The sequence below is a fragment of the Pinus tabuliformis genome, chromosome 6, assembly GCF_031772625.1.
Source record: "Pinus tabuliformis cultivar Carrire ecotype Pingquan chromosome 6, CPIR1, whole genome shotgun sequence".
Taxonomy (NCBI): domain Eukaryota; kingdom Viridiplantae; phylum Streptophyta; class Pinopsida; order Pinales; family Pinaceae; genus Pinus; species Pinus tabuliformis.
In genome coordinates, this window is record NC_142292.1 from 1,867,847,919 (window position 1) to 1,867,874,892 (window position 26,974).

Here is a 26,974-nt window from a genome sequence, read left to right on the forward strand (position 1 = left end):
GATAAAATGATAGCAATTAAATCTTCACATTGCCATGGCCAAAATTCCTAATAAAGAGTAATCACCTTCTACTGCTTGTTACAGATTTATAACTCAACTATCCAACAGGCTACTCTAAAGTCTGAGGTGCAAATGGAATTTTGATAAAGATTATCATAGCAACAGATTCCAATGAGAAAACAGAAAATCAAAGATATACTGAAATTGTCGTCACTTCCAAACAACGTTTCTAGTTGTCGCCCCCGAATTCTATACTGATAACTTTCACTTCACCAACCTTCTTCTTCACCTTTGGCACGCTCACCACCAGCGCGTCATTCTCCAAGCTCGCTTTGACGTTTTCCATATCACCGTCCGACAAACGGAACTGTTGGATAAATTTACCGACCAATCGCTCCTCTCGGTGCCATTTTTTGGACTTGTCAATCTTCTCCTTCTGCTATTCTCCGCTCACGGTAAGCACACCGCTCTTGAACTCAATCTTAATGTCCTCCTTACAGTGGCTCGAATGCCTCACTCATCTTCCTGACTGGCTCTCACAAGCAGGCTTCTCACGGTGTTCTTCTACAGCTCCAGCCTCCCTGGAACGCACCCTCTCAGAAGAACTTTGCAGCGCTCACCAAGCTTTGATACCAAATCAAAGATCATACACCAAAACACAGAACTTGCTTCATTTGATTGCTTGAATAGCTTTTATACACAACAAGGAAGCTTCTGAAGTCGGTGGAATTGGTGGCTTCTCCAGGAAGCTATCCATTTGTCAATGCGTTCGCCGAATCCTCCATATCAGTCTAGCAGCTGCATTAATGGCAGGTGGTTGGAATTAATATCTTCCAACACATCATCCACAGGTCAAAAATTCTACGAGTAGGGGAGTCCGAATTATAATCACTTTGAATGTACTATTTGAAGATGAAGTTAACTCTACGAGTATGGTAGTCTAGACCTATGATCACTTTGAATGTACCATTTGAAAATGAAGTTAGCTTTAAATCTCGAGATCAAATCCAGTTGAGTACTCAACTCATTGTGTCAACAAATGCTATAAAATATAAAAAGTAAATAAAAATGGTCAAACAAGCAAACTCCTCATGCTCTTTCCCACCGTGTAACTCCTCGTGCTCTTTCTCACAGTGTTTTTATTTAAGTTGAATCAAATGCAAACAAATATTACAAAGGAAAATATTTCAGAACCTTTACACAATAATGAAATAGCCAAGGAAAGATGTAACTTGAATATTAAATTTATGAGAGATTCGTTTCTAAGATCGAGAAATAGAGGAAGGCTAAGATAGATGTGTGTAGTCCCAAAATTGGAGTGATTTTTGAAGTAAAAGGCTAAGATAGATGTGTGTAGTCCCAAAATTGGAGTGATTTTTGAAGTAAAAGGCTAAGATAGATGTGTGTAGTCCCAAAATTGGAGTGATTTTTGAAGTAAAAGGCTAAGATAGATGTGTGTAGTCCCAAAATTGGAGTGATTTTTGAAGTAAAAATCAGAGTAATTGAAGGGATTACGTTCTAACTAGATAGTATTAGAACTACTTATCTTAAGGCAGAAAAGTACTCAGTGAAAGATAAGAATAATAGCATTGTTTTACCTCTTGTAATATTATTTGAAAATTGGTAATGGTATATAAGACATAATATTTTCTAGAAATCAAATCTTATCCATTAATTTATGAAATTCTCATATAAATAAGTTGAAATAAATATACCTACCAACATAATAAAATCTATATATAAAAAAAACAATAGAAAAATATCTATATATAATTAAAACAACAAAACAAAACAAAATCCTCTAAATTAAAAATAACAATTTAACAAACTAATCCTAACTTCAACCCTCGATACAAAAGAAAATCCTCTGAATTAAAAATAACAATTTAACAAACTAATCCTAACTTCAACCCTCGATATTTTCTGTTATGACAATTTCTCATTTGCAAAACCTAGAATTTGGTTACCCTTTAAATACAATGAATCAAACAAAGCTTCTAATCAAAATTACAAGTTAACTAGCCAAACAATAAATTTAAAAGTCAAATTTCAATAAACCTGGAAAATTTCCATGTAAATGTCACTAAAATTATGAATCCAAAATCAAATTTCAGTCTGCATGACATAAAATTTGAATCAACACATAAAGATTTATTGTTTTAAAAATTTCAAAAGTATTAAATCACCCTCTCACTTTAAGTTGCGAGTGGAGATTTTCCGGATGTAGGCCAAATAAGTCAGAATGATGAAAATCAGATGGCCATTTCTCAGGACGAAAGTTGGATGAGAACCTCCATTAAAGAACGCCTTCGTCGTAATTAGGAGTGTATAGATGGCACATAACACCTTGCTTATTCTTCATTATGGGTTATTTTGATTATTCCTTGAATATTTGTGACATTTTGAATCAGTATGAATTAAAATTATTTTTAATAATTAAAATATTTGATTTTTGAATTTCGTAATAATATATAATTTATTTTTAATGATGTTCAGACCATATGGGGTAATTTAGTATCATAATGTACTAAATGATGTTTATATCACATGGAATAATGGGGAGAAGATATTATTACATGATTTTATATTAAAAATAAAAATAAAATTTAGATGTATAGTTTTGAAATAGAATAAAAATTAAGAATATTATTAATTTTATTATAAAAAATAAATAAAATTATTATGGGTTGGATTATAAAATAAAAAATATATTTATTTGATTAATAATTTGTAATAAAAAATTGTTTATGTTTATAATTTATTGATAAAATTATATAAAAGTTAAGTAAAGTTTTTTGGTAAAAATCATATAAGAGAAAATTTTGAGCTACAGATTTAGAACACAAGTGTGGCTCATCATCAATTATATAGAAATTGTTATTTTATAATTACTTAATAATAAACAGAAAAGTATTATCATCTATTTCTAATTGATTTTTATAAAAATGATTAAACAACCAAATAATAACATAATAATAAAACTTAAAAAAAACAAAATTTAGAAATTGTTATTTTTTAATTACTTAATAATAAGCAAAAAAGTATTATCATCTAATTCTTATAAAAATGATTAACCAACCAAGTAATAACATAATAATAAAACTTCAAAAAAAACAAAAAACACAGGATGTAGATTGATATATTTACGACAAGGAAAAAATAATCACATATTCAAATGACAATATTAAAAAAAAAAATCCATTTAGATTTCTGGGAACAAAATTCTTAATACAATATAAGATTGATCAAAAAAATTTACACCCAACCAATTTAATTCCTCTACCTGCTTTATAAAGCTAATGTAACACATGGTTTATAGAACTAATGTAAAATGAATTAAATTAATATTTAATAATATTATTTGATTTTAAATATAATTAAATTATTAAATAAATTAGATTAACATTATTTTATGAATATTTGAAATATTTTTATTAGATAACCTATTTAGAACCAACAAATATAATTCATCATTAAACAACATTATTTTATTTAAATATAATTAAATTATTATTTATTATTTATAATTAATAAATAAATTTTCCTAATTCATATAACAAATACATTTAATAAAAATACTTCGGAATATTCAATAAATTAGAAGTTAAAATAGATCTGCATCACTGTGTTTCATAAATATAAAAACGCGCAAAAACAAGGTTGATGAAAAACATTGTAAACCCCATCTTGCCATGACATCAAATTTGTAAACAGAACTGCCCATCATTTGAAATTCCCCACTACATTCAGATGTTCACCAAAAATACTTTATCGGCATAATAGTAACAGAGCCTCCTAGATGTGAAAAGACAAAAAATTGTTTATGTTGTTCCAAGACGACAAAACATGATATACCAATGTCTATTAACTTTCTACAAAACGGTGCATCACACAATTTCAACTAAATATCTAATTCTCCTACTCCTGTCAAAGTTTGCATTTCATTTTTCAAACCTCTCAATTTCTCTTCCAACTCGAAAAGCTGCGCACTCTCCTTCTCATCCAACCATTCCTCCACACTATTCAGCATCTGCACAATATCCGCTGCCACTGTCACATTCATCTCTCCCTTGCTCTCGGCTTCTTTCACTCTGCTTCTCACGTTGTAAACGTAATTCTCTAAATCGACTCTGGCACTGTGCTTCTTCTTTACCTCTTCATCCTCCCTTCTGAATCTCTCGGCATCACCTCTCATTTTCTTGATCTCCTCTTTGCTCAGCCGACCACCATAGTTCGCTATAGTAATGAAATTGCTTACCCCACTTCCCCTTTCCCGGGCTGACACCTTCAGAATTCCGTCTGCGTCCAATTCAAAGACAACTGCAAGGCTTGGCACTCCACAACGGGCCGCCGGAATTCCACTCAACTGAAATTCACCCAGCAGATTGTTGTCCGCAACCATTGCTCTCTCGCCTTCATACACTCGAAAAGACACTTTTACCTGATTGTCACACGCTGTAGTGTAAGAATCCTCCCACTGAGTTGGAATGGGAGTATTTCTCGGAACGAATACAGAGTCCAGACATGACACCCCCTGTAACTTTGATTCTAAGACTCAAAGATGTGACGTCCTGAAGGACTAAGTGGATGTCTTCATTATTCAAGACAGCTGCCTGAACTGCAGCGCCATACGCAACAGCTTCATCAGGATTTATGCTTTTGCAAAGTGTCTTTCCATGGAAGAAATCTTGGAGGAGTTCCTGTACCTTTGGAATCCGTGTGGAACCTCCAATTAATACGACTTCGTTAATTTCTTCTTTGCTCATCCTGGCATCTTCTAGACATTCACTGACGATTCTTATGCACTTGTCAAAGAAATCCATGTTGAGCTCTTCGAACTTGGCTCTTGTACTTTTCATGTGAAAATCCAGCCCTTCGTATAGACAGTCGATATCTATCACAGTCTCTACCACGGATGACAGATTTCTTTTTGCCCTTTCGCATTCTGCCCGGAGCCTCCGAAGAGCTTTAGCACTTGCGTTCATTTCCGTTTTATTTTTTCTGTTGAAATGTTGAACACAGTGATTGAGCATTCTGTTGTCAAAATCTTCGTCACCCAAATGCGTGTCCCCTCCGACAACCTTCACCTCAAATTTACCTCTCTCGATATTAACAATGGATACATCAAAGGTGCCTCCGCCAAGGTCGAAAATCAAGACAGTCTTCTTTCCATGGGAGGAATAAACCTCTGTACCAAATCCGTAAGCTATAGCCGCGGCAGTGGGTTCATTAATAATTTTCATGGCGTTAAGACCGGCAATGATAGCCGCGTCTCTAGTAGCCTTCCTCTGAAATCGCTAAAATAGGCCGGTACAGTGATAACGGCATTCTCCACTTCAGAGTTGAGGTACGCTTCAGCCGTCGTCTTCATTTTGATTAATACCATCGAAGAGATTTCCTCGGCTGCAAATTCCTTCCTTTGACCCTTGTAATCAACTTGGATAAGGGGCTTTTCATTTTCTCCAGCGATGGCAGTAAAGGGCTAGAGTTTCATGTCACTCTGCACAGAGGGATCGGTAAATCGCCTTCCAATGAGTCTCTTGGCATCAAATATGGTATTCCGGGGATTTGTGCCGATCTGGTATTTTGCAGCGTCTCCCACAAAGCTCTCGGAGGGAGTGAAAGCAACGAAGGAAGGAGTACTCCGGTTGCCCTGATCATTAACAATAACTTCGACTCTATCTTGCTGCCACACTGCTACGCAGCTGTAAGTTGTCCCTAGATCAATGCCAATAGCTTTACCTTTACGTTTCGCATCCATCTCCATAATATTAATCGCTAGTAAGAGAAGTTCACAATTCGTACCCGTGGAGTAGAGTACCTAGAGCATGCAATTTATACATTTAACAGAAAAATTCTGGACTACGGGAATCCACTCTATTTAATTTTGTTTGGTCTTCTCGATTGAAAGTGGCGGTATGCCAAATAAATGCTTACAATTACTTTCTTTAATTAACATAATACGCCGTCAGATTTTCACATTTGTCTCAGTGAATACGCCGTCAGATTTTCACATGTGTCTCAGTGAATACGCCGTCAGGCGTTTCACCTCATACAGTCATTTGTTCTGACCTCACAACATAACGTGTTGTCTACCGAAATTACAAATTCGTAACGAAGCTACAAATTCGTTCAATTTTTTTTTCAATTTAAATTACTTTAGCATTATCAAAAACTTTTTAAATACTCGAAACCTTGAAATCTCATAACTATAAATCAAATTTCTCAAAATATTTACTAAATTTTAACAAAAATCATACCAAAATTCCATTAAATTTATAAATTAAATAATATCATGGGAATCGACTCACATTAATCAACGGAAAGTCCATTTAATTAGAAACGACACTACACGCATGAAAGCTTTTCACCGCCGAAGAGGTTCACACGTCATAGTATTCTGGGGAGGCGAGTTCAACTGATGAGTAGTACTCTCGGAGAGCAGATTTTCTTTATTGGATTCTCATGATGAGTAGTATACTCTGCGAGAGCAGATCTTCTTTATTGGATTCTCATGACGAGTAGTATTCTGGAGAGCAAAGTTCCCACGGCAACCAATAAATCGCATGCTATAGGGCCTTTGTTAGTCTTTAAGAGTACCTTTTTCTCTGCAGGGTCAGTGTGAAGTACACTTCTGCATCTGCGGATCATTCTGTTTGTCGGCAAAAAAAATTATTTCCGGTGACTGCTCCATGACCATACAATATCCACGAGAACGCGGCTCATGGCCATAGCATACATGATACTGCCCATAAATACCAGGGTATACAATACAATATACGCATTAATGACAGGCTAATTTGAAATTTGATTTTGAATTTATTTACCCGCTCATTCGATGTTCGAATTTGAATTTATTTACCCGCTCAACCGATGTTCTTACCAGCTACTGCAAGGAGAACATGTTGTTTATAATCTACACAGAAAGTTTCTTCGGCATCTGCGTGTCTTTTTAAAGCACTCGGCACTCTGGTTTCTCATTTTTACATAATAGCGGTTAGGAATTCTAACGCTGTTCATGAGAAGGTGTTGAAGCTTCTGTGTGGATTCCAACGAATTCTAAGGCGGATAGCCAGACCGTCTATTGGTTGCCCAGGCGGATAGCCAGACCGTCTCGCCAGTGGAATCAATCTCGGGTCTGAATCTTTTGATGTTGAAAGGCGTGTTGACTATCGTGATGGCGAATCCGGTTCGTTTGGCAAGCAGCGTTGCGAGCTCCAGGAAGGGGATTATGTGGCCTTGAGCCATGAACGGGAACATCACCACATGGTGCTTCAACTCTCTGTTAGTGCTTCTGGTTAAATTCTCAACAGGGGAAGGCGTGGCAAAGTCCATTGCAAGTAGGAGATAGAGGAAGGAAAATAGAATCCGTCGGCTGTGCAGGCAGGTGGGAGAGCTTGCAGCTCCTGCTCAACTATTAAAATCCACAAACGCGACGGAGTGCCAGGAAAGAAATCATAGTTGAGCGAAACGGTAAGGTCGTCACCAGAGTTTGTGGTTGGGCAAATAACAGGTACAACACAGAGAGTAACAGCTCTCTCATCAACGCGGGGCGGCAGAAGGCGTTTATTCAGTCGGTGGCCCCTCAGAGTTTCGTCGTCTCCTAGTATTGGATCTTGAGCCTGTAATCTGACGTTACACATTATTTTCTTTCTATTACACTTCAAATTTCTGGCTCTCACTTGAACTTATCCAACAATAACCGGCATTTCAAGTTTGGTAAATTTTTAAGTCTTTTGGTGGACTAAAGTTTTTTTTCTCGGCTAATTTATGGGGATTATCATAATAATGCATTCATTCGTGGTCCAGATTAACTTTCTTTATTATTCTTAACATTTATTTAATATAAAATAATAAAAATTCTAACTTTCTTTATCATTCTTAACCATTTTTAATTATATAAAATATAAAAGTGTAGAAGCTCAATTGTAATAGAAGACGTTCTCTATATTTATTGTTCCAAAGTCTTTTATATATATATATATTTGTATTTATATTATTGTTATTTGTATTTTCAAGTTATTATTTTAATTTATAATAAAAAATTGCAATAACCTTAGGTGTCTTTTAATTATTGTAATTCACATCACTAATTTTTTTTATATCTAAATTATTTGATTAAACTTTGTTTAAATTAATTTTTTATAAAGTTTGATTAAAAATTTACCATGTCATTTGTTAATTGACACTTATGAGGATTAACGAGAATGAAAAGACTATAAAATGTTATACATACACTTGTCATGGTAGTGTAAATGTGTATTTTGGAATAAGTTGTCGTGGTAGTGAAAATGTGTATTTTGGAATAAGATGATTATCAGTTTCAAAACATTGATAATCGGTGTCCAATTCCAAATAATAGAGGTCAATTTCATTAGCATGTCCATCAATTTCACCCCTTCCTTATGTTTTATCTACTAGAGCTTAGCTCAAACCCCAATCAATCAAAATCCAAATTCTCTTTGCTATTAAACAGCAAGGTATTTTTTCCATGTGAGAAATTTGAAAATATGAACACTCACTTTTGTAGAGTAAAAAAGATTATATGAAACCCTGAATTAAAATATCATCAACCTATGATGATGAAAACCTTTCATTTTTTCCCTAGATATTGCAAATGTCAATTTGCATAAAGTAAAGATACATATACGATGAGATGTAAAATGTTCTAATAAAAGTAAAATAACTTTAGAATTTGTCTGCAATAAAGATGTACATATTGTGAAAAGTAATTTGAATCAATGAAAAATATAAAAACATGAATATAATCAATGAATATGAATATAAACAACTAACATGAATATAATCAATAAATAGATATTGACGAATAAAAAAATATATATTATTAGTAAAATTTATTTTATTCATGAGTATTATGATACAAGCAGATTAATCCTTTTAATTTGTAAATTAAATACAAAATAGATATTTAAATATGAATTATAGTCCAAAACATAATATTAAAAAAACTGTAAAAAAAAATCTAACACACTTTAAAAAAAAATTAATATCTAATAAAAAAAACTAGATTAGCTTTTACAATTCTATGTTATATATATATAAAATAACAAGTTCATTATTTAAATAGTTTTGAGCTTTTTAAAGTCATTTTAAGACTAATACTAAGATGTTTTTTTTCACTATTATTAGTTTTTAAAGCATCTAGAGCCCGGCTAAAAAAATTCTGCAGGTTATTAAGTAGAAATCAATTCCTCAGCTTCATTTTTATTTTATGTTATTAAATATTAAAATAATTTATATATATATATATATATTTGGGTTTTATAATTTTCAATGATTTAGATGCTATATTATTTAGGTTTTTCCCTTATGTGTTTTTTATAAATTTAAGTTTTCATATTTTTATAATATTAGTTTTTTATAATTTCATTTTATTTATGTTAATCTTAGATCTTAACAAATATTAAAAAAATGCTTTAGGTTTTAATACATATTATATAAAACAAAATATTATTAAAAATATGTTTATAATCAGATAATTTATAAATAGTTTATTTTATATTTGTTGGACACCTAATCCTAAGTGGGTTAGTGTGGAAGTCGAATGGACAAAAGGAGTCCAAGAGACCTTGGGATCTGAAACCCAAGAGTCACATATTTGTACTATAAATGTATATCTATTGTTAATAAAAAAATGTACTCACTGATTTATCTTTCCTATTCTATGTTTTCCATGTGTGTTTAACATGGTATCAGAGCGGGCGATCTCCTGCCCTGCTCATATTTGAGCCACTTGTTTTGTGGCCTCTCTTTGCATGTCAGAACTGCAGACATTTTCCTGTCCACTAAATTTATGGCAAGTTATGCCCTCATTCTCTGTCTTTCAACCGTTCTGGCTTGTCAGCGTCTCAGACCTCCTTGCGCATAACAAATCTATCGCTTCAACCTGTAGTGCCACCTATTATCTGCCATCCCTATTAACGATGCATGTGATTCTTTACCGATTTTTATGCTGCTGATACATATAATTCTTAAAAGAAATTTGGAAACGGCTCATATCATTTACCAGCGATGATGATATACGTTATTTTCTATGAGAATTCTCTGCATCAATGTTCTGTCCTCAGACTGTCAAATCTTTGCCAAGCGTTACACTAGCATTCTCTGCCTTTCTTTTGTTGCATGAAACATTCTCTGCCATCACTATTTATTGGCAGCAGTTAGAAAATTCTCTCTTCCAGGAGTTGTAGCCTATTTTTGTGAGGGTTTACAGGTCAAATAAGTGGTCACTACCATTGCAAAAGCGCAACTATGCCTCAATGGCTACCTAATATTCATCGTGAGTTACTCCTCTCTGTCTCCACTCAGAAACGCCCCTTTGTCTGTCAGATGTGATTTTTGGGTACTTGATTATTTTGGCAGGGGTTTTTTATATTCTTTAGGCATTATAATACTGAGCGCTCCACAGCCCTGGGCTCTCTTCCTCATCTTGAAGCTTTGGTCTACAACCGCTAGCATAATGTTTCCTGCATGCTTCAGTTTTTTCCCTACACGTTGTAACTAATCTTGAGGCTCCAACACCTCCCCGTCGACGTCACAGGTTTGAATCACCGCTCTTCGGTTTTCCTACCGTCGTCTCCGGGTCCCTACTGAATATTGTGTTGGTTGAAATTCTCAAGTGGTAAAACTCAAATTCAAGGTTCGAGCTTCTAAAGGCGGAGTTGGGATGTTGAAACTGGTGTTGCAAGGGCTCGTTATCTTGATTTTAATAGGCGGCTTAACAGTAGACCAGCGTTCAGACAGTATGGTTTCATAAAATTCAGATTTTATCAGAACTTGAGAATGAAGATAAAGAGGATTCCGTTCGTACTCTGTCCCGTCTGAAGCGATTAACTTTAACTCTACGTCTGCGGTGCTCTGGTCCCCGAATTGCAACAGGTTTTTGGCCATTGCTATTCCAAATGTTACACTGTTTTGACCATTGTTTTGGATGGATAACATGCGCACTGCTTCATTTTATTGTGTTGTGTTGAATGCGTGGGAATTGGAGCTGCGCAAGATGTCTAACTCTGCACATAACATAACATGAATGTGATCTCTCTCCACTGCAACTTCTTGCATTAAGTCAGCAGCCTCGGCAATAAGACCCTGCTCCTCCTTGATTTTTGCAAGCTTCCTAACCAACCGGGCCCTTTCTATTTCGACATAAATCTTCCTAGCTGAGACATTATTTAGTGTTTTGATCAGTTCAACACATGTATCGAGGTCAGGTGTCTCATCAATATATTGCATGGCTTGCTGAACCATCGCAGTGACTGCCTGCTTCAGCTGTGCTCTTTTCTTGGAAAGAACGCTAATTTGCTCACTTAGTGTCTTCCATGCACGCGCTTCATAAAAAATCTGCACTATCGCCACTACCACCTTTCGAGTTCTAGAAACATCAGCAGCAAGCCTCATCTGCTTCTCTATATTTGAAAGAGCATCTATTGCAGCATCCAATTTGCCTTCCTGGAGGGCTACTTTCCTCTGCGCAGCAATTTCACGGTCAATAGAGTCCAGATCGGCTCCGGCAGGCCTCGCGGAGGGACGACCAGCGTCCGGAGGTCCCGTGGAAGCTTCTTCCTCCATAGCGCTCATGGTTGTTCCATCTTCCACCAGCACGCAGTTTATGATCTAACGCGGTGTTTTTTTTCCGTGCGTTAAGGGATGGAGAGAGTCTTTTCTAATCTAGTTCTCACAGGTATTCACCAGTAAGATGGAATAGACAAATTGTTTGTTAAATACCGCTAAATGTTCTTAGAGCCCGTGAAGTTTCTTCTTTAAAAATATTGGGACAAATATTGTTGAGACATATATTGAGCCCGAAACCATCAACTGACTCGTTTTTGGGTTTTGAAATTCATACACTGTTCACCGCACCACATTTTTGGCAAGATATATATTTCCTCCATTAGAAAGGCCGAGTGCATACTTTGGTGGTTGATAAATTACTGTTGGAAAGTCGAATGCTTTGTATTTTGCACAAGTCCATATTATCTTTGCTGTAGCAGACTCTTTTAGAGATGCCAAGTTGAATTGGTTAAATGATTTTGGTGATTGAAGTCGAGGAGTTCTTGCCTGTTCATTTTCAGAAACTTCATTTCAGTTTGAGAAGACAGTTGGTTCCAGGCCTAAAGCAATCTTTCTAAAGTTGGTTCGTGACCTGCATAGGCCAACTTTGTATTTTCTACAGCGACTTCCATAAAGAATGATCTAGCCCCAAGGCTACAAACTTGTATTTTCTGTGGTTGTTTCAGTTGAGCAGCATATCACTGTACCTATGCTTGAAATCTTAATGAGTATAGACTATTGGAAGTGATGTTTGGTGATGTACCTCTGCTATAGAGGGTCTCAAACTTCCTCATCTCATTAGATGTGTGGCTGTGAATATATTGAAGACACTCCATATTTATTTCCCTGTCTTGGAGCTGAATACGTTGCATATATTATCACTGTGGTGTTTTCTCTATAATGATGGAGCTTCTTTGATGTTATAACACTTATCTACAGCCACTGTTCTTCCTAACATTTGCTGGTATATTCTACTTCAGATCTCTGTTATTATTAGAGTTGATATATCAGAGGTATATGTAATCCATTCCTGTAGTTGAAGTTCGAATTTCAAAGAAGGAAGAAGTCATTTAGTTGTGCATCCATACAAAGCGTATCTTGGTATACCTGAGCATTTTAAGGGTGAAACATATCTATTGTATCTGTGTTGGAAGGACTTTGAGCCTCTCATTCTTGTTGGACACAAATTTGTTAGTGACTGGCTAAATTCTTAGCTGGAATTAGTTGAGTGCCTTTTTCAAACTGATATTCTTAATTTTTTAAATCTTCAATAGCTGGGGTTTGTCTAGACTTGCTGAGTGTTCATTTCTTTGTTGAGACAATGGCTAGATTTGATGATGTATTAGAGTTACTGAATACACTAATACACTCCACTATTGGTGGGAAGGTAAATGTTAGCAAAGACACTCTTTGTGACATTCAAACCTGCCTACATGATGCACAAGAAAAGATCGACTTTTTGCAGCTTGAATCACAGCTACAGCAAGAAGAGCTACACCATTCTGAACCTGTTTCTGTTCAGAACATTGAGACAACCACCCATCAACAGCAAGTCAATAATGTTACTGTTCATTCAAATAAAGCAGCAGTTGTATATGCAGATGCAGAAACTCAGTCTGCACTTCCCAAGCCCATCATCAGACCTTGGGAACAGCTTGTCCACAACAAGCACAGAACTGGTCTTGGATATGACAAGGACTTGTCCTTTCATATTCCAGACTATGTCAAGCCCATTCAGTTTCAGAGTGCTGGATTCATTTATGACAGTTCACCTGCTCCTCATGACAGTTCAGCTTCAGCTGTTCCAGATTCTGCCCCTCTTCCACAGCAACAACAACAACAAAAACAACAGATCGTGAAATGCCAACACTGTGACCGAGTTGGCCATCTGAAAGATCACTGTTTTGATCTTCATCCATGTGAGCACTGTCATAAAACTAGCCATTCTTCACACAGGTGCTTCAAAAACAAACGTCCTGCAAGAACAAAGATTCATCTTGGATGGATCGCTTCTTGGCAATGGGCATCAACAGCCAAGAAGATATTCCAAACACATGTCAGAACTTGTTCCAGAGTATTGAACAGTCTTGCAGTTGAGTTTTCTCCATCTTCTCACCTTGTATCTGACAGGGGGGGAAATGATGGTCATCTACAAGCTTCAAAGTCACATCAAGCGAGCCTGAGCCACAACCTGCCACACCAGTTTCAGAGTTGTAGCCAGAGACAAAGATGCCCGTGAACAGATTGAGAACACTTCGTCTAGCAGAAGACTCCAGCTTCTTGCCAGTTTTGGAAGAGTTCCAGGAATTGCATTAAGCATTCCAGAGTTGTTGGTTATCCTTAAACCATCACAGATTGAGAACACTTCCTCTAGCAGAAGACTCTAGCTTCTTGCCAGTTTTGGAAGAGTTCTAGGAATTGCATTAAGCATTCCAGATTTGTTGGTCATCCTTAAACCATCACAGATTGAGAACACTTCCTCTAGCAGAAGACTCTAGCTTCTTGCCTGTTTTGGAAGAGTTCCAGGAATTGCATTAAGCATTCCAGAGTTGTTGGTTATCCTTAAACCATCACAGGTTGAGAATTCCCTTTTCAGGTTGAAGTTTTACCTTTTATGTGGGGTGAGACCTCCCTTTTATGGTTGAAGGTTTCCCTCTTTAAAACAATAGGATCACTTCCTCTAGCAGAAAACTTCAGTTTCTTGCCAGTTTTGGAAGAGTTCCGGGAACTGCACTAAGCGTTCCAGTGTTGGTGGTCATCCTTAAACCACCGCCCTTTATACCAACATTTCAGAGAGCACATTCAGCCTAGTGCTGCCATGCATTTTTTGCACATTTTGTATTACAGCTCTCTTCTTGGACTCATACATAACCCTTCGGATTAAGGGGGGGAATGTTGGACACCTAATCCTAAGTGGGTTAGTGTGGAAGTCGAATGGACAAAAGGAGTCCAAGAGACCTTGGGATCTGAAACCCAAGAGTCGCATATTTGTACTATAACTGTATATCTATTGTTAATAAAAAAATGTACTCATTGATTTATCTTTCCTATTCTATGTTTTCCATGTGTGTTTAACAATATTTTTTATATTAATTTATAAATAATTTACAATTAGTATTTCATAATCTTATAATATTCATTATCATAAATAATAATATTTAAAACATTATTAGTAATAATATTATTAATAAAAAATATTAATAATATCTTTAATACAATATTAATTATGTTTAAAAATAATCATGGTTTCTTGCAGATGAATCAAATCTAGTTGGAGTCTATGAATGAGGCCTTTCAATGAGAGAGATTTATGCTCAGCCCCCCGTCCCTTAATATTGAAGGATAGAATAATCATCAAGGGGAACGAGAAACGGGCTCGTCCGCTCTAAGGACCCAAGAGTGTGAAGATGATGGGACGGAACTGTTCAGAGGTGTGTTCGAGTATAGACAAGACGAAAACTTCTTAAATTTAACAGATTTCTTCTTTTGGGATTGTGATGGAGCAACCATAGGGGTTGAAGAAGATGAATTAGCCAAAGGAAATCAGGACAATGGTTGTAGAATGACAGAATCAAAGAATGACAATGCCTCCAACTCTCAGTTCGGGGAAATAGGGGATGCGAGAGAAGAAGATATGAACTGGAGATTCAGAGCAGGAGGAATGGATGACCCAGGAAGAGGAGAAACCAAAGGGGATGTATGATGAACCAGATTATGATCTGAAGTGGATAAGGGGACAATGTCACCATTAGAACCATCAGAGTTAACAGTCGAATTCAAAAGTGGAGATGTAGGAGAGGGTACAGATACAAACTTGTAACCAGGAGAGGATAGAATAAGAGAAGAGGATGTGTAAAAAATCACCGTAAGGTTATCAACAGGTGTCTCGGCCCCACCTCCTCCCTCTGGGACCATGACTCGAGGAAGAGACCCTTCAGCAACCCCAAAAACATAGATTTCTAGTTCTTGCATCAGCTTTGGAGTTTGTTATCTTGATTCAGTACTTGGTTCATTTCATTGTCATCTTTTTCCATTACTCTATTTCTACAATACGATCTCACTCATGTTCTCATTTCCTTCAGCACTTTCTTCATGCATCATGTGGGCAGTTGATTCATGCTTTTCTAGTTTATGAAAATGTATCTTGTTGTATAGTTCTTGGAAGACACACATGTTTTAAGCACTGCAGGTACTTCAGGAGGAGGTCTAGACTTCATCACCAACATCCATCTTCCACCTCATCCACCTCAACCATCTCTTGTTCCACCATCACCCTCACTAGTTTTTTGTCCTTTTTTATTGAAATTCCCCTAGACACATTGAGTGAATCTAGCCATCTCTTCTCTTGGATATTGACTCATGAGTGTTCCTAGACCTTCTAACACCCTATCCCACTCATCACACACCCTTTCCAAGCTTCCCAACACCTCACAATTAGCTCTCGGTTGTATCTTGTAGGTTTCCTGTAATTCCTATAGGATCATCATGTAGGTTTCTAGTACATCTTGTAGGTTTTCCTGAACCGACATGTTTTGAGGCCGAATTGATGGGGAACCTCTAGGAAGTCACAAAAGCCTCCTAGGACCCTTCCACACCATCCAACCACAACCTAAACCTTCTAGCCATCCTCAACCATCTCCCATCCACCTGTCACATCCACAAGAACAATTAAATTGCATGCTTGATTTTACCAAAGAAAACCAAAAAAAGTGAAAACAGATTTAGTTTGGTTTTCTTACTTACACATTAGTATGGTTTTATGCTCTTTACTTTTGTAACTTAGATAGCAGAATTAGGTTAGTGTTGATTTAGCAATTTTGCTTAACATAGATGTTTAAATGGTTAATTAGGATATGGTGTGATTTAGAATTACATGTTGTTTTCCTCATTACTGCAATAGAGTAGCTCCCTTAGAATAAATTTGCTCTTCTTCCATCAAAGAATCAAGCTTCTTCTTACTCTATAGAAGTCTAGCATGGAACCCTTGGGGTCTCTCGCGAGATGAACAGTGACAACAGGCAGGACCTTCACTTTTACTTGTGCATATGGCACTGTCACCTCCAAGTTTGTATGAACCCTAGTTTGATAAGTAAAGCTGGTAGCCCAGGAGTTGTAGCATCCTTCCTGCAATACTCACGCTCATCAAGCAGCAACATTCTTCCACTCCTTACTCCCAAACTTCTTAGGCTTCAATTCTGGATGCAATGACCAGCAGTGTGCCTCAACGTGTCCTTCCTTCTTACAATGAGTGCATGAAGGTTTATCTTTATTCACGGTGTTTGTTTTATTCTTCTTCCATTTAAGTTTCTTCTTGCCTTTATTCTTGCTTTCAATAGGTTTGGATGATTTCCCAACATCTTGGGTTACATTTTTACCTCTAGCTTTTAGATGAGTTGCTTGAACCGATACATCATTTAAGCTAGTTGGATTAAACATAAGTATGGTATGCCTCAAATAACTATAAAGACCACCTATGTATTTCAACAATGTCTCTGGTGATTCCAATGATATGCCTAATGTTAAAGCTTTCTTACGGAATTCATGAGTATAACTTTGAACACTTTGACCTTTTAATTGACTTAGTGTTTGCCAACTCATCATTGCTTGTTGCATATAATCCAAAGGATAAAATTGATTTTTAATAGCAGAAACAAATTCATTCCAAGTTGAAATGATTTTACCATGCTTTTGGAGATCTTCTTGTGTCTTGACTTCCCACCATACAAGTGCGGTTCCTCCAAGTCGAAGACTAGCAAGTTGGATCTTCTTCTTTTCTGAAACAACTTTTTGCACCTTGTAATGCACTTCAATTTATCTTATCCAATTATCAAGCTTTTCAGCGTTAAGTTCTCCATCATAAATTGGCAAATCAAATTTTACATCTAATTTGATCAAAGAGGATTTCTTCTTTTTCTTCTTAGAAGGACTAGATTTATGAGAAGAAGAGGATGATGATGACGATGATGGTGAGGATGGAGGAGATGGTGGAGGAAGCATTCCTCCCTTTCCCTTATCTTCTTGATCTTTAGGTGATGAAGTGCCTTCATCTTTATTCTTCTTAAACTCGCGATACATCTCTTCCACCATTGCACGTATCGTCATGAAACTATCCAAGAATTGAGATTCTGATCCAAGTGGAGTTTCTTCTGTCATCCTTCTTTGTGAAAAGACCCTTCCAATCTCTGGATTTTCCTCGACAAGCTCACCTTCACCTCGTCCAAACCTCAACCTAGTAAGCATTCGAATCTTCAAACAAATTTGTCAAACCTTAAAAACCTTGTTGCTCTTACACCACTTGATCCGTTAATTAAAAAGGTATTATAGACTATTGGGTTGTGTTATTCTTTCCACAAATAGCCCATGTAGTGAACCCGGGGGTTAGAGGGTGGGCAGAGCCCCCCTCTACAAGGTCTGGGGCAGTGCCCTAGGATTTTTTTTTTTACCCTATATTAGGTTGGGTGGACCTACCTATGGTTTTGTGCATGTTTTTTGGTCCATGGTTTTGGACGCGATAGTTTTTGGTCCATGGTATTGGATGCTTTGACATTTATAAATATGTATTGTAACATTGAAAGGAACATAATGAAGAATCAAGCTGGTAGTCCCGGTTTTGGGATCCAGGGGAAAAATCTCTGTGTATATGTCTTTTATGTGTTATGCTCTCGCATTGTTTATTTTCTATGTTTTAGAATTCGTATGCAGGTAATTTCTATATGGGGTTAAAACCTACATATACTATGTGTGAATTTGCTTATGTTACTTAGTGCAACAGATTGAAAATATTGCAAATAACATAAACACGTAAAAAAATTTAAAACACATTCAAACACATCAACACAGCCAAATTTAATAAAGGAGTTCACCAGACTTTCTGGCTACGTCTCCTGGTCCCTTAGCTTCCAGTGCTAACCTCTTTATTTTGTCTTCAAAATGTCGTTACGGGTATGAGCTCAAAAACAAAGTCTCAAATGAGAAAATGGACCTCGCCACTGCATTCAACTTGAAATTTCGAGTCAAACGAGTATAAAATCGACCATATTTGGCCACTGTGACCTCCAAACCCCCTGGGATGGTCCAAAACCACCTTTGTCCCTGCAAAACCACCCTTTGTTTGGAAAAAACCACCTTGGCCTATGCAAAACCACCTCAGACTGCGCACTAGTGGTATGGCGGGTTCAGCACCTGCACTGTTTATTAAAAAATTAGTTCGACTTTGTTTCAAGCCCGAATTGTTGACATGATGGTTAGCGGAGGTGTGTTAAAGTGTTGCATATATATATATATATATATATATATATATATATATATATATATATATATATATATATATATATATAATTTTGGAAGGTCGAGGGTTCGAAACCCCCGCCCGACCATTCCGCCATTGGATACGTTATACATTGGATATGAAATATATTACTCTGTTGTTCCGTTGGTTATACATGGTTTATATGGTATTAATATACCATATGTGGTTGATATTTTCGGTGAATGTGGGATATATGCGATAACATTAAATCAAAGGTCCGATGGTCGTGGGGTTGACCCCGACTGTCCGACCTTTTTCCAACACCCTTATCCGATACACAATAAATGTAAACTCATCGCTTCCGTTACCAAGGCCTGTGATAGCCCAACCGGTGAGCTAATTCCATTGAAGTCGTTACCACTCTAGGAGGTCAGGGGTTCGATCCTCCCTGATCCCCAAAATTTTAGAAATGAGGCCAAATTGGGAAAAATCTAGGCTGCCACGCATCAGCACTGGATTGGCCCATATGAACCAATCACAATTTTCCACGTCACCTCCTCTGCTGACATCATCCAGGACCTGTGGCTCATTCCCGGGTTGACACGTGTCCCTATTGGCTCATTCCCACGTTGACACGTGTCCCTACTGACGTAAGCATTGACTTGGTTGACCGTTGACCGTTGACCTGGTTGACCTTTGACTTTTGACTTTTTTGCCCTAATTCTCCATAAACTTTGACTGGCTCTAACTTCTCCATCTGGACTCGGATTTATGCACCGTTGGAATCGTATTGATGAGAACTTCCACTTGATCCCACTTTCATATGCATTTAAAGACTTTGATATGGAGGAAAAACTAGATCCATTTTGGATCAATATTGGTGGCCACCCACCTATTCCACTTGGACCCCCACCATTATTTCTTTCAGTTTTTCAGTGTCCTTATTTGTAGCACAATTTACTATTTTTGGCAGTTTTTCGGGTCCTGAACTTCCGGAGCCGCTTTGAGGCCCTAAACGATGTTCTTTTGGAAAACTGGGACCAACATTGGTCATAGGTTGATGTTGGTCATTCAAAAGTTGTATTCCTAGGATAGATCTTTCTAACGAGGTATTATGTGCATCAAACGGAGATCGTATGCCAAAGGTATGACCCCGAGAAGTTGATGTACCAATTTACCTAGTCGGGGCCCATAGTTTGGTGCTTCATTTGCTATGGTTAGGTTTTTGGTTGTTTAAGGTTTTCCATTGTTTCTCAATAATAAATAGGCCTTTGAGCCTCATTTTAACACAGTTCAGAGGCATGTAGTCGCCACATCTCTTCTCAAAGATAAGCTACCATTGCTCGAGCTTGTCTTATTTCCATTTGGTTTGTAAGCATATTTCAGTATTTGATATTAATGAAATGAAGTGTTATTTCTACTGCATCTTTGTATTTATGGTTATATTTGTAATTTTTGCATTCCTGTTTAAATTTGGATCAATGGTATCATAACGGCCTACAATTTCTCTGTTTTTTTCTTTCCATGTCCCCAACGAGGTCGAGATATAAGTAGTTAGGGCTCGATCTGGTTGAACCTTTGCAAGATCAACCTCGCAAACCCCAATGGACGCCCATGGGGGAATAAAAGAAAGACGAGGGGGCAGAATATCCTATCAAAATATTGCTTGAGGAGGCCCTCGAGAAACAAAGGAACGTGATGATGGATAACTTTGCCCAGATCCTTCAACGGTTGCCCACTGGTGGCGTATCCACATCCAGCAGCCACTCTGGAGGCTCCACTCCTTTTAAGGTACAAGTAAACTTTGGAATTCCCATATTTGAGGGTCAAATAGATGCAGACATCATAGATAAATGGTTAAATCTGCTAGAAGGATATTTTTCTGTTCATGATTTTTCTAGCCGAAAAAAGATTACTTTTTTTCTTCTCAAAGTCGCCCCCCACGTCAAGGACTGGTGGGAAACCTACAGTGAGAAGTGGATGAAAGTAAGACCTCACTTTTTTCAGCCGCACCCACTTGGAATTCGTTTTGGGATGCCATCAAGGAGGAGTACTACCCTGTTGGGAGCTATGAGGATATATACAAAAAGTGGATAACACTGCGGCAGGGAAGGGACCAAGATGTGCTAGATTTTACCAATGTTTTTCATACCCTTCGCACGAAGTTTGGTATCAAGGATTCTAAGAAACATTTGGTACTCAAGTACCACGACTTCCTACATAGGTACATCTAGAATGATATGAAGTTCCTAGACATCTCCTCGCTCGACACAACGTACCGATATGCCGTCAATATCGAGCAGAAGTTTAAATAGAAGAAGCGAGACTTTGGATCTGTGAATTCGAAGCAAGAGAAAGGTGCCCCCAAACCGCAGAACAAAGGACAAAGCCAAGGTGGGGTGGCCTAGGACAACCCTCCAAAGCCACAAGCAAAGAACAACATTGTGAAGCTGAAGAAGGACACAGGAAAATTGTGCGAGTTCCATAAGAGCTCCAATCACAACACAAGCGAGTGTCGGGCCAAGCAGGCACTGGTGGCCGAGCTGAAGGCTTCAGAATCAGTTGCATGTTCCGACTCTGAGTCAGAACGTGACAAGGGGAATGAGAAAGGGAAGCAGATTATTGATGCAGAGCCCAATACCGTCGTTGCCACCATGAAGATCCTAAAGGAGGAACCCGAAGATCCAGAGGAGGAGGAACGCCTCTTCCACTCCCAGATGTGGGTAAAGGTTTCCTCGTTATAGTTCATTGTCGACAATGGGAGCCAAAAGAACCTCATTTCGGTAGAGTTCGTGAGGAAGCTGGGCTTACAGACCATAGTACTCCCACAACCATACACCATCGGGTGGCTTCACTAAGGACGGGATCTTCGCGTGATCTAGCAGTGTCACCTTCCATACAAGATCAAACCCTTCACGGATGAGGTATTATGTGACATTGCTCCCCTTGATGTTTGTGATGTATTATTAGACCAACCATACTTGTGGAAGTGACATGCTATGTATGAGTCAAGGCCTTGCGCTGTTATTGTTACTTTGGGAAATAAGTTGTACAAGATACCGGAGGTAGCACCACCTACCACCATCTCTTTGGTTACTGTAAAACAATGTAGTAAGCTCATTTCCAAAACCGAGAAATTTGTTTTCCTTATGATACGTCCTTAGGGAAAGAAGAAGACAGTGGCCACGACCTCAAGAAAATGCCCCTCCGCACGACAACAACAGATGGACAAGGTCATGGAAGAGTACGAGGACATCTTCACCTCCCCTATAAGGATGCCTCTGCACTGTCACATCAAGCACTCCATCGATCTGACCCCAGGTGCGTCGTTGCCCAATGGACCAATCTATCGATGATCCGTTATGGAGAATGATGAAATCACGAGGCAGATTCAGGAGCTACTGCAAAAAGGTCACATCTGACCAAGTTCATCACCCTATGGGAGCCCGATCGTTTTGGTACAGAAGAAGGATGGGACCTGGAGACTATGTATTGGCTATCGAGTGCTGAACAAGATATTTGTACGAAATAGGTACCCGATCCCATGGATTGATGACCTTCTGGACCAACTCAAGGGGGAAAAATAATTCAACAAGATTGACTTGAAGTCTGGATATCACTAGGTACTAATCGAACCCTCCGATGTGTGGAAAACTGCCTTCAAAGACAACGAGGGCCTTTTCGAAAGGTTGGTTATGCCTTTTAGGTTGATGAATGCTCCTGCAACCTTCATGAGGCTGATGGATGACATCTTGCGGTCATTCACCAACTCATTTATAGTGGTATACTTGGATGACATCCTGATCTTCAGCCGGAGTTGGGAAGAGCACTTCCACCACATTTGACAGGTTCTCCAAACACTGCGGCAACACAAGTTGTGTGCCAATTTGGAGAAATGTACTTTTGGCATGACCCAGGGTCATTATCTGGGATACATTATTTATGAACGAGGGGTGCATGTGGATCTAGCCAAGATCCAAGTCATTCGTGATTGGCCAGCCCCAACCACTCTGACATAGCTCCGCACCTTTCTGTGTCTTGCGAATTTCTACCGTAGGTTCATGTTGGGATTCTCTCATATCACTTGGCCCTTGAGTTAAGTCACCAAGGGAGGAGCGAAAGCAAAATTCTTTTGGTCTGAATCTCAACATAAGGCATTCATAGACTTGAAACATTGCCTCTTCTCTGCACCAGTGCTCACTTTACCAGACTTGCAACAACCATTTTAGATCGCGACAGATGCCTTTGACTATGCTATTGGGGTAGTCGTTACTCAACGAGGGCATCCAGTGGCATATCACAGTGAGACACTTTCAGACATAGTCCAGAAGTATCCCACTTATGAGAAAGAGGTGTATTCCATTGTGCAAGCCTCCCGAAAATGGAAGCATTACATTTTGGGGAAGGAAACGATCATCCACACAGACTAGTGACCCCTGCAGTTCATACAGATGCAAGGGAAGTTGCAGAATGATCGTCATTTGAAGTGGTCCCCATACCTGCAACAATTCCATTTGAATATCAATTATAAGAAGGGCAACACCAATAATATTGCAGACTGGCTCAATCGACCACCGATCATGGCATTAACCAACGTGCTCGACTCTTGTGGGCACGAGACTTCTGATTGGCCACTTCTCTACAAAAGCGACACAAAATTCGACCACACATACCATGGTATGTTCTATGCTTATAATATTTTACTTCTTTTTCTTATTATATTCCACCGATTAGCAATCACATGTACATAAAGTAAAGTGCAGATAGAACATTAAACGATCGACAGAAAACAAGCCAAGACAAGAGACACAAGATGTGGCGGCTAGCCAGGGACAAACCCCACAATGTGTGGGTAAACCCTTTGATCAAATCTTCTTTTATCTTCAATAATTCAGCAGAGAGAAATAGTACAATAAATCTGATTCATATCAGCAGCAGCAAACCCTAGATCAGTAGCATCAGCATTAGCGGCTTCATTATCAAACTAGGGCATACCATATCTCACAAACCGACAGTCGGATTGACTTCATTCCACCACCAAAAGTTTCGGCTTCCAAAGGAGGTTCAGATGAACCTACAGCGTAGTTCAGATGAGGAGATCTTCTAGGCCACGCAATTCAATCTTTACTTCTGCAGTTGCAGCTTCAGTTTTAGCAGTTTCCGGCTTCAAACTAGGGCAGTCGATATCTTGCAAACCGTTCGTCGGATTGACTTCATTCCACCACCAAAAGTTGCGGCTTTCAAAGGAGGTTCAGATGAACCTACAACGCAGTTCCAAAGAGGAGATATTCTAGGCCACGCAAGTCAATCTTTACTTTTGCAGTTGCAGCTTCAGTTTCAGCAGTTTCCGGCTTCAAACTAGGGCAGTCGATATCTTGCAAACCGTTCGTCGGATTGACTTCATTCCACCACCAAAAGTTGCAGCTTTCAAATGAGGTTCAGATGAACCTACAGAGCAGTTCCAAAGAGGAGATCTTCTAGGCCACAAAAGTCAATCTTTACTTCTGCAGTTGCAGCTTCAAATTCAACAGCTTCCGGCTTCACATGTGTGAGAGAGAGAGACCCATTTCAGCGCAGTAGAGAAGAGACTCATATCTGCGCAGTAGAGAGAGAGAGAGAGAGATGTGATGAGATGAGTGAGTCCAAATGAGGAAAAGTCTTCTTATATTTATACACAACGTTGGTGGGTGAATAGATGCTACTGTTGGGCTTCTGAGCCTACATGAGTTGTAGGTCGGCTTGTTAATAATTCCATAATCAAAATAAATTCATATCTCCATGAATACTTATCGGAATTGGATGATCTTTATATCAATCCTACACCTCTCGATGAGAGGAATCTAATAAAAATATTATCATCCATGAATAAGATGACACACATGAAGTTTTACCCTGGTTGCCAATTTTAACACTCCCTCTCAACCATGGAGAACTTCATCTGCAATCTGTCTACCGGTCGTTACTATTCATCCATCAAATGCCCTGCCTTGTACAGCCTGACCCTTGCCCTTCTCTGCTCTATTCTGCCTGTTTTGCTTTGTCTTGTTCTGCCCTGCACTGATCTGTACTGTTTTGTTCTGTTCTGCTCTGCTCTTGCATTGTTATGTTCTACTCTGCTTTTGTTTGAATTATGAAGAAGAAAAAATGATCGAGGATGTATCATACTGACTCAAATTCAGTCTCAGAGTATGTACCATTGGTCCCAGACCAGTCTCAACCAACCCAAAGTCAGCGTCATAGTGAGTACAACTCCAATGGTCCCAGACCAATATCATCCTCCACTGACTCAAAGTCAGTCTCAGAGTATGTACCACTGATCCCAGACCAGTCTCAACCGACCCGAAGTCAGCATCATAGTATGGTACAACTCCTACCACTGGTCCCAGACCAGTATCATTGATCCCATATCAATGGAGGTCATCCTAGCGTAGGGAGTACGGTAGTTACAATGATGCGTCCATCGGTACTACTATGGTCCCTAACTTCATTTCCCTGCTCATTGATCAGATGAGAGGTACTTCCCATGAGTCCGAGACTGCATGGGTAGGATGCCTCGACAGGAGCACTAATCAATCCTGTCCTCACAGGAGAACACATCAATCCTGCTACAATTGCCATGGAGAACACATCAATCCATGCCTCACAGGAGAACACATCAATCCTGCTACAATTGCCATGGAGAACACATCAATCCAGGCTGCCATGGAGAACACATCAATCCAGGCCTCACAGGAGAACACATCAATCCTGCTACAGTCGCCATGGAGAACACATCAATCCAGGCCTCACAGGAGAACTAATCATCCTGCTACACAGGAGAGCGAATCATCCTGTTCCACAAGAGAGCGAATCATCTTGTCCCACAAGAGAGCGAATCATCTTGTTCCAGTGCGCACCACCAGGGGAGGGTGAGTCACCCTGTGGTCGTATGTTGCTCCAGTCAGAATCGCAAGCCCTCAGAGCTCCCAGAGCTCAATGCATGCAACATGCAGGGACCCTTGTACAAGGGTTTCTTGACGACTCCAAGTCGTTTGGGAAAATCACAGATTAGATCTTTCCTCGGGGCTTTGACAAGGTGTATCGACCTGTACATCATCTTAATGCGATGAAGCCTCCTTGCTCATCGACTTACCATATCCCAGATGATGTCTATTTGCTGGAGCAATCGACGAATACGGGATTCCTCAATAATCGAATCCCACCTCTGGTTGTTACAGAGAATCATAGTGGTATCTAATGTAAATCCAAACAGCTCACTGAAGAGCTTTCACAACCAGACTGCCTCACAGGAGGCCATGCTAGCAGCAATATACTCTGCTTCGGCGGTGCTCAAAGCCATCGACTTCTGCTTCCTGCTCATCCAAGATATCGAAGAAGATCCCAAGGTGAAACAGTACCCGGAAGTGCTCTTACGGTCCACCACACTGCCTGCCCAATCAACATCAGTATATCCAAGTAGTCTCACATCTCCAACAGTGTATCTTAATCCATGAGAGATTGTGTCCTGAAGACATCTCAGAAGATTCTTGGCATCAATCCAGTGAGGCTCAACCAAATATGAGCTCACAATGCTAACTGCAAAACATATGTTCGGACGGAGGTTCACCAAGAACATCAATGCGAATGAGTTTTTGAAACTCAGAGGCATTTCCCAAGTCTGGTCCGACATCACTACCATATAACTTCTAAAAGTTAAGATCCTCGAGGTAGTCACAGGCTTGCAGTCCATCATACCGAATCTTTCCAATATATTTACCACATATTTTCCTTGAGATAGTAAAATTTCCCTTGGCTTCTGCCACACTTCAAGTCCTTGGTCCTTCATTTCAAATTCAAAAGCCATCTCCCTCTAACATTTTTGAATGAGAGGGTTTGCACCTATTAGAAATAGGTCATCCACATACAACACCAGTATGAGAGGCTTGTCATCTTCAACCTTAAAGTAAAGGTTAGGATCAGCTTCACTCCTAGTGAATCCCAGCTTCATCAAGTAGCTATCGATCCTCTCATACCATGCTCGGGGTGCTTGCTTCAGCGCATAGAGAGCCTTATTCAACCTGCATACATGAGATTTTCAATCATAAATCTCAAATCCTTCGGGTTGCTCCACATAGACCTCTTCTTTGATCGACCCGTGCAAGAACGCAGTCTTGA

At 38.7% G+C, this 26,974-nt stretch overlaps 2 pseudogenes; both read right to left on the reverse strand.

Moving 5' to 3' along the window:
- Positions 1-3,901: 3,901 nt before the first annotated feature.
- LOC149266594 (heat shock cognate 70 kDa protein-like) lies at positions 3,902-5,761 on the reverse strand (annotated as a pseudogene).
- Positions 5,762-10,977: 5,216 nt separating this feature from the next.
- Positions 10,978-11,589, reverse strand: LOC149266595 (26S proteasome non-ATPase regulatory subunit 12 homolog A pseudogene; annotated as a pseudogene).
- Positions 11,590-26,974: the final 15,385 nt, after the last annotated feature.